The sequence below is a fragment of the Opisthorchis viverrini genome (genome assembly GCF_000715545.1).
Source record: "Opisthorchis viverrini unplaced genomic scaffold opera_v5_585, whole genome shotgun sequence".
NCBI lineage: Eukaryota > Metazoa > Platyhelminthes > Trematoda > Opisthorchiida > Opisthorchiidae > Opisthorchis > Opisthorchis viverrini.
Window position 1 is genome coordinate 119,078 of NW_008752249.1, and position 7,457 is coordinate 126,534.

Consider the following 7,457-nt stretch of genomic DNA (forward strand, 5'->3'; position numbering starts at 1 on the left):
GAAACTCGGGGACTGCGCCTACCTGATGAGCCCCAAGAAGGGCGAAACCGGTCGTCAGCTGTCGAAGCATTTTAAGCAACCTTATGAGTAGTGCTGTCCGTGTGTCACTTTGACCACGGGCCAATGAATTTCACTGCACACGACTTCATACGAACGCGTCGGTATTTGCACGTGGTTGGATGCCGCCCCGAGTTCGTCGTGGAATGTTTGTTGTCGTTCACATATCTCACGGTAATTACTTAGAGTTAGATTTAGCGCTAGATCGTGTGGTGGTCATAAGACTGGCTAGTCGGCTGGCTGGTATGCCATCCAGCCTCACGAATCGACGGTGATCGGACCACTTGATGCTTGTATACAGTTAAGCGGCGTGCAGCCAAGTGTAGTGCGCGTGCACATTCTTGATTCCTACTAACACGTTCATCATTAGAATAGGGTGAGATGGGCCGAACGCCTGAGGTGGAGAAATGCATTCAAATTACGGATCTTGAGCATATCGACTTACAGTTATCTTTAAGGTACTGAAATTCAAAAGCTAGACTGCCGTTATCCGCAGCCGGATTGTCACCATTCTTCTGTTTCCGGCTTTTATATAAAGTCCCGTCCTGTAAGTGAGTAGTCCACCAGTGAGTAGGCGAATTAAGAGGCCATAGAATCGTCTAGGCATTGTATTTGATGAAGCACAATTCCAGTTTAAGTGGTGTTGTGTGTTGCTCTCCGAATGATCCCGGTTTGCTTCTACCAGTAAGGTGGTCGTCCTCAATTGAGTGAACTGAAGTGACCGGCCTCAATTTTGTACTTCCAGGATAAGCTCCAACCTCGGGGGTTTGGCTGAGTTTCAGCGAAGGAACATATAAAAGTTCATACTGAGATTTCATTTAATCAATCAGGCAGTCAAGTAGGGGAGAAACAGCGGCCAAAAGTGACTAGAAAATTGTCTTCCTCAAACAACTTGGCAATACCAGCTATTGACCTAGCACAGCCAACACACATTACAGAATCTTTGAAGCGCCCATCTCCATTTTCGTGTGCTTCTAACCTCGCTCTCTTGACTTGCCCAAATAAACATTGCTTGTTTCTTCTGTCTTCTTTTCTCGGAACTGCTTAGCGTGGGTGGGACAGTGACCTACTTCTCAGTGAGATTTCATTACCACTTTCCATCCAATTCATGTAGTCCCAACAAGGCCTTTACGAGTATCGTATATGGGCCGGGGTTCGCATCAAGAATGGGATGCGTTGCGATTGGTACTTCAGTTCCCATCTGACGATTCGTTCGGATCCCGAGTATATATCAGCCTACTCGGATTGCCTATTTCAAATTGTAGCCTACTGACACATTGACCCAACCAATGAAATAAGAAATTTGATCTCGGGATTGATGTCACAAACATGCTTCAAGTTTCCTCACCTTTCCGGTTCAAGACTTAACACGCATCATGGCACTTGGTACCCAGTTCACACCTCGAACTGATTGCTAGAAGTGCAATTTTCTCAAGTGATGCCTCTTAGCGTTGGATCAAGAGCAATGAACTCGAAATAATTCGTTGTCAGTTCGAGATCACGTGCTCTATGTGATTCTTATACCTGCCAGGAAGTTTTAGTAGAGTACAGTTTACCAAGTTCCCTGGTCGGCCCAAATTTTAATGGAAATTCTTGCTGTTGGACTTCCTGTATTGACAAGCGAATCGGAACAGCATCCACATTGGGCACTGCATATTTTAATATCAGTGCTTGCAACAGCCAGACATTCAAAGCTTAGTGTAGGCAAGATGTTTTAGGGCTTCGAGAAATTGCAACCAACGAGGTATCTTTAAGGTTGGAGGTGGGTGGTGTTTGTAATATTCGTTTTGAACAACTGGCTACTGAATTTGTGCAATAGAATTCGTATTTTTGAGAAAGCGAAGGTGTCCATGAACCACTGGTTGTCGTTTTCGCCTGTTTTTTTTGCTTCGTATGAGCCCGAACGCGTGAGTGTTTGCGTGCTGCCATGAGCAGCATCTGTGCATCATTTGTGGGTCACCGACGAGGCTTCTGTCACACAAAACTTGAGACGAAATGCATGTTTTGTCGATACTGTAAGGTTGGGGGCAGGGAGGGATCATACAGGACGATTGTATCCATGCAGAGCAATGGGGACAGATGGATGAGGACAGTAGATACTGAGTTGAGGACTGGTTATATGAACAAATGAGTTTAAAACTAAGTAGAACGTGCAATCAATAACAGCGCAATCGGTATTGGCGAAAAAAGAAACAATCAGGTAGCAGGGTTTTCTGAAAGCAGTGGCGTGCCAAACAGTATACAAACGTACGGATACGGGCAGTGAGACCGTATATGTGGGCCGTATACAGAGGTGACGGTACAGAAAACAGTCCGCAGGTTCGGGGGCTAAGGGAAACTCTCTGTGGTCTTTAGCTGAGGGCACGATGCACCAGCACCGTCCAAATGGTTCCGGGTTCGATCTCACGGTGATCAGTTCTTCCGTCAAAACTGACACTAGAAAATGGGTGGAGTTGGCACTAAGTTTCAGGCCTGCCAATGTGATCTTGACATTAGATACTACAGAGTACGCCTTATAGGAGAGAAAAAGCAGGGGGAACGAGCAGCAAGGAAGAAAAACGGCGTTGCATAAATCAAGCGCTACACATGACTAGTCAGGACAAACAGGAAATTTAACCGCTGATCCCCACTGATCTACAGGAGGAATCAACAGGCACTGATAAACTGTTTACGGGTTTGTGTCATTGGCTCACTCAAGGAATCGTACCCGTAATTCTCAGTTCGGACTGCACCGGACTCACAAATCAGACCCGACTAAGTGAGTTTCGAGTTTACCTACTTCTTCATTGGTGACTGTTGATCTTCGGTGTTTTATTTACACTTGTGTTCAAAGATCCTCCAGTTCAACTGTCAATTCCTCTGAGAGTAGATATTCGTACTCGCCGCTGATCATCCAGCTAATTGAGTAGAGCGGATTCTCGATTCGTTTTTGCCCCATATTCTTGGGCCTTACTGATGTAAAAGCAGTAAAAGCAGCTTCTTGCTCCCTTTTCATATCTCAGCTGTTGTTTACTGCTTTCACAGAGCTGCCAAAGTTCATCGGTGTGTCCTGTAACTCGACATCAACTTCGGTTAACAGCACTTTTGTTTACTGGTAGGCCAGTTCCCATCTTGATTAGAGAAGCAGAGATTCGTGTTTATGAACCAGATCGGTAATGGGGACTTTTCAACCCATGAAGAAAGGTGTTAGCTGTTACCAATTGTTTACCAAATTCTTTTGAAACGGATCGGTAATTGTCAGTTGTAGACGCAGAAAAACAACGGTAAATCAAAAGTTTTACAACACAAAAATGAGACGTTAAAGACGAGCGTCTAGTGCGAATCACTCGAGTCAAACAGGGGCCTAGATAGCCAGTCGTATTGTGGGCTAATACAGGGCTAATGCACAGGAGCTAATGGCACTCCTGTGAACACGAAAACCATTAGGTGAAGAGTACGAAGAAAACGAAAGTCTTGTTGATCCAGGTACATTGAGGATGAAACGTGGTCGCATTTATTCATCAGTTAAGGGAAATGGTGTTTTCAGAGAGGAATGTCGCCACGATGTATCGATCAAGTCGATGCACTTCCTGCATTCAGTCTAAATGGTTGAATTTCAGTCAAGATGAATATGGACAATAGAAGTGGACTGCGGAGGCTGGGGTCGAACGACAGGGAGAATCTCCTACTAATGAGGAGCAAAGTAATGATGATTGTTATCCAAACGATTGGTATATTGATAAGGGTGCACACATTGTTTGCTATCTTTGTCCGATAAATCGACTAGATTAAAATATAATCAAAGTATCGTTCTATTTTTCCTTAGAACAAAAGGCATTAAAATATAGCCTCGTTCTTTGATTGCGCAGATGATGGAGAATTTCGTTCTCTCTTCTGTTACAACTCATGAGGAAAATATGTTTTCCCATTGGAATTGCCAAGCAACAAACTTCCACTAGCTTTCAAGAGGTGTTTTCATCTTTCCGTGCCTTGTGGACAGGTCCGTATAGAGCACGAGAACAGCCAAATTCCTCAATTTAGTTGCATGAAAGGTTCTTTTAGACAGACTCTTCAAGAGATAATACCGCTAAGTTAGGAGGACTTTTAACAGAACACTGAATGATATATTTGTTGGCACTATTTTAGATCAGGCGGACTGTTAAACGGTCACACTGACTAAGCAATTTAGAAGGAAAAGAAATACTTCCGATGCCATTCCATATTGGGTAGCCTCAAGGCGTCACCTATAGGTGAATAAATAAAGTGGGTCTAGGTAGGTGGGTGCATGCGCCAAAAGCCAACCGGGCTCTTTTATGATTATAGTAAAGTAACAAGTGCAAAATTCAATGAACCGATTGTGAATTCCGAAGTCGAACCACAGCCTTCCGAAGTAAGCTGTCATATAACCCATCCCAATTCTACAGTTTAGTGGAGCACTTCAGATATCCATTCGTTGGCTTGTTCGTCATATCAGAGCGAAGAATGGCCAACTGAGCTGAAGGAGAATGTAGGCGTGATAAACTACTCATAAGGTTGCTGAAAACTCTTCGACAGCCCTTGACTGGTTTTGCCCTTCTTGAGTCTTATCAGGTAAGCACAGTCCCCGAGTTTTCGTCAACCTCACGTTCTATTTGAACCCCAGCTGGACAGATTTCGACATATGAATTTAGTTTTGACAGGAGACTCACCAGGAACTCAGCTGAATGTGCTGCACCAGGCGCCTCATATTTCAGCTGGTACTATGGTCTTTGGCTTGTTCGCTGAGCTGGGCAATTAGATTGCAAACATTTCATCACCAATCGGGGTGACATCATCAGTGTGTTATTGGGGAGCGTAGTGGTGCGTAGCGGCTGGTTAGTGGTTGTGCTACGCTTGCAGGCGAGTAGAAAATCACGTACGACCGTTGAGAACTGCGCACGCACAACCACAAGTGAGGTTTGTTTCTCATTAAAAACCCACACAGAACCCACTGTTTTTTTGGAAGCGGAATGTGAGATGACAACGAATAATCGAAACGGATGCTGCAGAACCGATAGCTGTGGTGTCTTTGAAAATAGAAAGTTTCGCAACCCGTCCAACTATGCTGCGATTAAGAGTGGATACAAAATCTTTAAAAAGGTTTTTAGTGATCCATTGATGTTTGGAGAGTGAATACTTGACTGACGGCCGCCAGGAGAGCTGTGCTTTCCAAAAACGACCAAAGAGTGACGTTCAGCAAGCATACAGGCATAGTACAGCATAGCGGTGTACAGCGCGTTCGTTAGAGGTCTCTGTGCACGTTGTTCGTGTTCTGTCGATTTCCATAAACTACTGAAGCAGTTTATTGCGGTTTCGCTCCCACTGGATGTACTGTTTGTATGTACACCGCGTTCTACCAGCAGAAGCACGTCTCAAATACTACTACATCCTTTTTGGTGTTACATCTCGTTTTCATGACCACATCACATGGATAAGTTATAAATTTACCATTTACTTTGAACGGTTGGACACCTAACCACCTCCTTTGATATCCAATGCAGCCAACTGAGACTATGAAGTCGTTTACTGCTGAACGAACAATCAGATCAGACATCTTGATGCATAGAAATTCGGCTACCGCTGGTTATCCATGTTGATATCTCAACCGTATAAACTTCTGGAAAGCATCTTCTACTCCGTTCAACTATCGTAACAGGCTAATGCAACAACAGAATGAAGATTTTGTAGATGGTTTGTTCCGGGAAACACCTGGACACCTCACTACGAAACGGTGTGGTCTGTGTTCCGCTCACTCCCTCCGAAACCTGAGGTTTCTGCTGAATCGTGAGTTTGCATCGACTAGGTTTTGTCTTTGGCAAAAGGATGGAGTTGTTAAACAGAGAGCGTCAAGGCCAGAGACTGCTTCTCTTCAGATGAGTCGGGACTAGACAGGAAACTTGTCCTTCCTCAGCTATGTTACGCAACAGTAGACGCCTAAACGGCATCATGTAATAGTGGTGTATATTGAAGTTCCTGCAGAAACTCCCTCAAGAAGGGCTCAAGTTGGCTCATAGGTCAGTCAGGAAAACGCCTCCACAACGAGGTCCCGAATTTTAAGACGAATATCCTGTTAACCTTGGTCCATTAGAATACATCATCGCGGTTCGACTGTTTCACATTTGTCTTACGTTCCACTTACGGGCAGCTGATACAGCCACATGATCGACTGTCACACACGGATGAATTTGATGATTAAATGGGACAGATTACCCTGCACCCACCACCCGTTTGTTTGCCGGCCACTGGGTGCTCCTGACAAAGTTCGAGATAGTCCGACACCGTAGGTCCGGGGACACCAAGTGAAAGAGCTTCAGCTTCTCTTTTTCAACTTTTTGACCTTCGGTACGATGTAAACTGCTGCCAATCCACGTGTGCAGACCTTCGTCAGACTGACATGCCAGAGACGTTTCGTATGGTGTGCGTCACCTCTAGCCAGTATTCTGAAAAGAATATGCCGGCTGAGCTTTGAACTTGCTGCGTGTAAAATTTTGCTGCAAGATTGGGTCTTAAATATCCCGACTGTCTACACAAAAAACTGTCAGTCAGCGACAGTTCGTAAGTCCGCCTACTGTGGAAGTGTCGCATGCTCTTCTCCCTCTTCTAAGAATGAGGCCATCTAAAGGCCTAATGAAGCCTCACTCTCAGCTCTAACACCGTTCCAGTGCATAGCTGCTATGTCACTCACGGAAAACATGAGATGAACTATCGCCAGTTTGTCTCAGCCTAGGAAGGAGCATTTGAGAGCCCACGAGTTGGATTACGACCACGAAACATTTGGTCAGTTATTTCACGCCTTAACCACTGAGCTCTCCAGCTCACGTTCTTTGAAAGACCAGCTAAAACTGCGGTGCTCTCGGGTTAGGTCCTATGGTGTGGGGACCGCCACAGCCCTACCTAATAGTTTCTCTGAAGAACAAGAGAGCTGGAGGCGATCAGGCGACGATAAAGTCTCGAGTTACAAATGTGACGGTCGCACAACGTAGAAAGACTTGTAAACGTCGAAGGCAGTTGAAAGCTGTCATTGAAGCTCAGAAACACTTACTGATAGGATAAAATGCTGCATTGATTAGGTAAAATGAAACCTCAAACTCACCAACTCACACTAAGTAGCCCTGCTCACCGGTTCAAAGTTTCTATCCCAGCACTGGCATTTGATATCATCGGACAATCTGTACAATATGTTGATTAAATTTCAGAACTAAGCTGAATTGGTTAAGAACCAGAGTATTTTTTCTGAAATATTTTTTCAACAAAAAAGTGGTTTGAAGGCGGAGTTACCCAAGGATTAAAACTAGTTCGCGCAGTGATCGAAAATTCAAAATCAAAGCACCCGAACGAATAATGAAGGGCATGAATAACGGAAAACGGCCCTGCAACGAATTCTGTTGCAGATATAGGAGTAA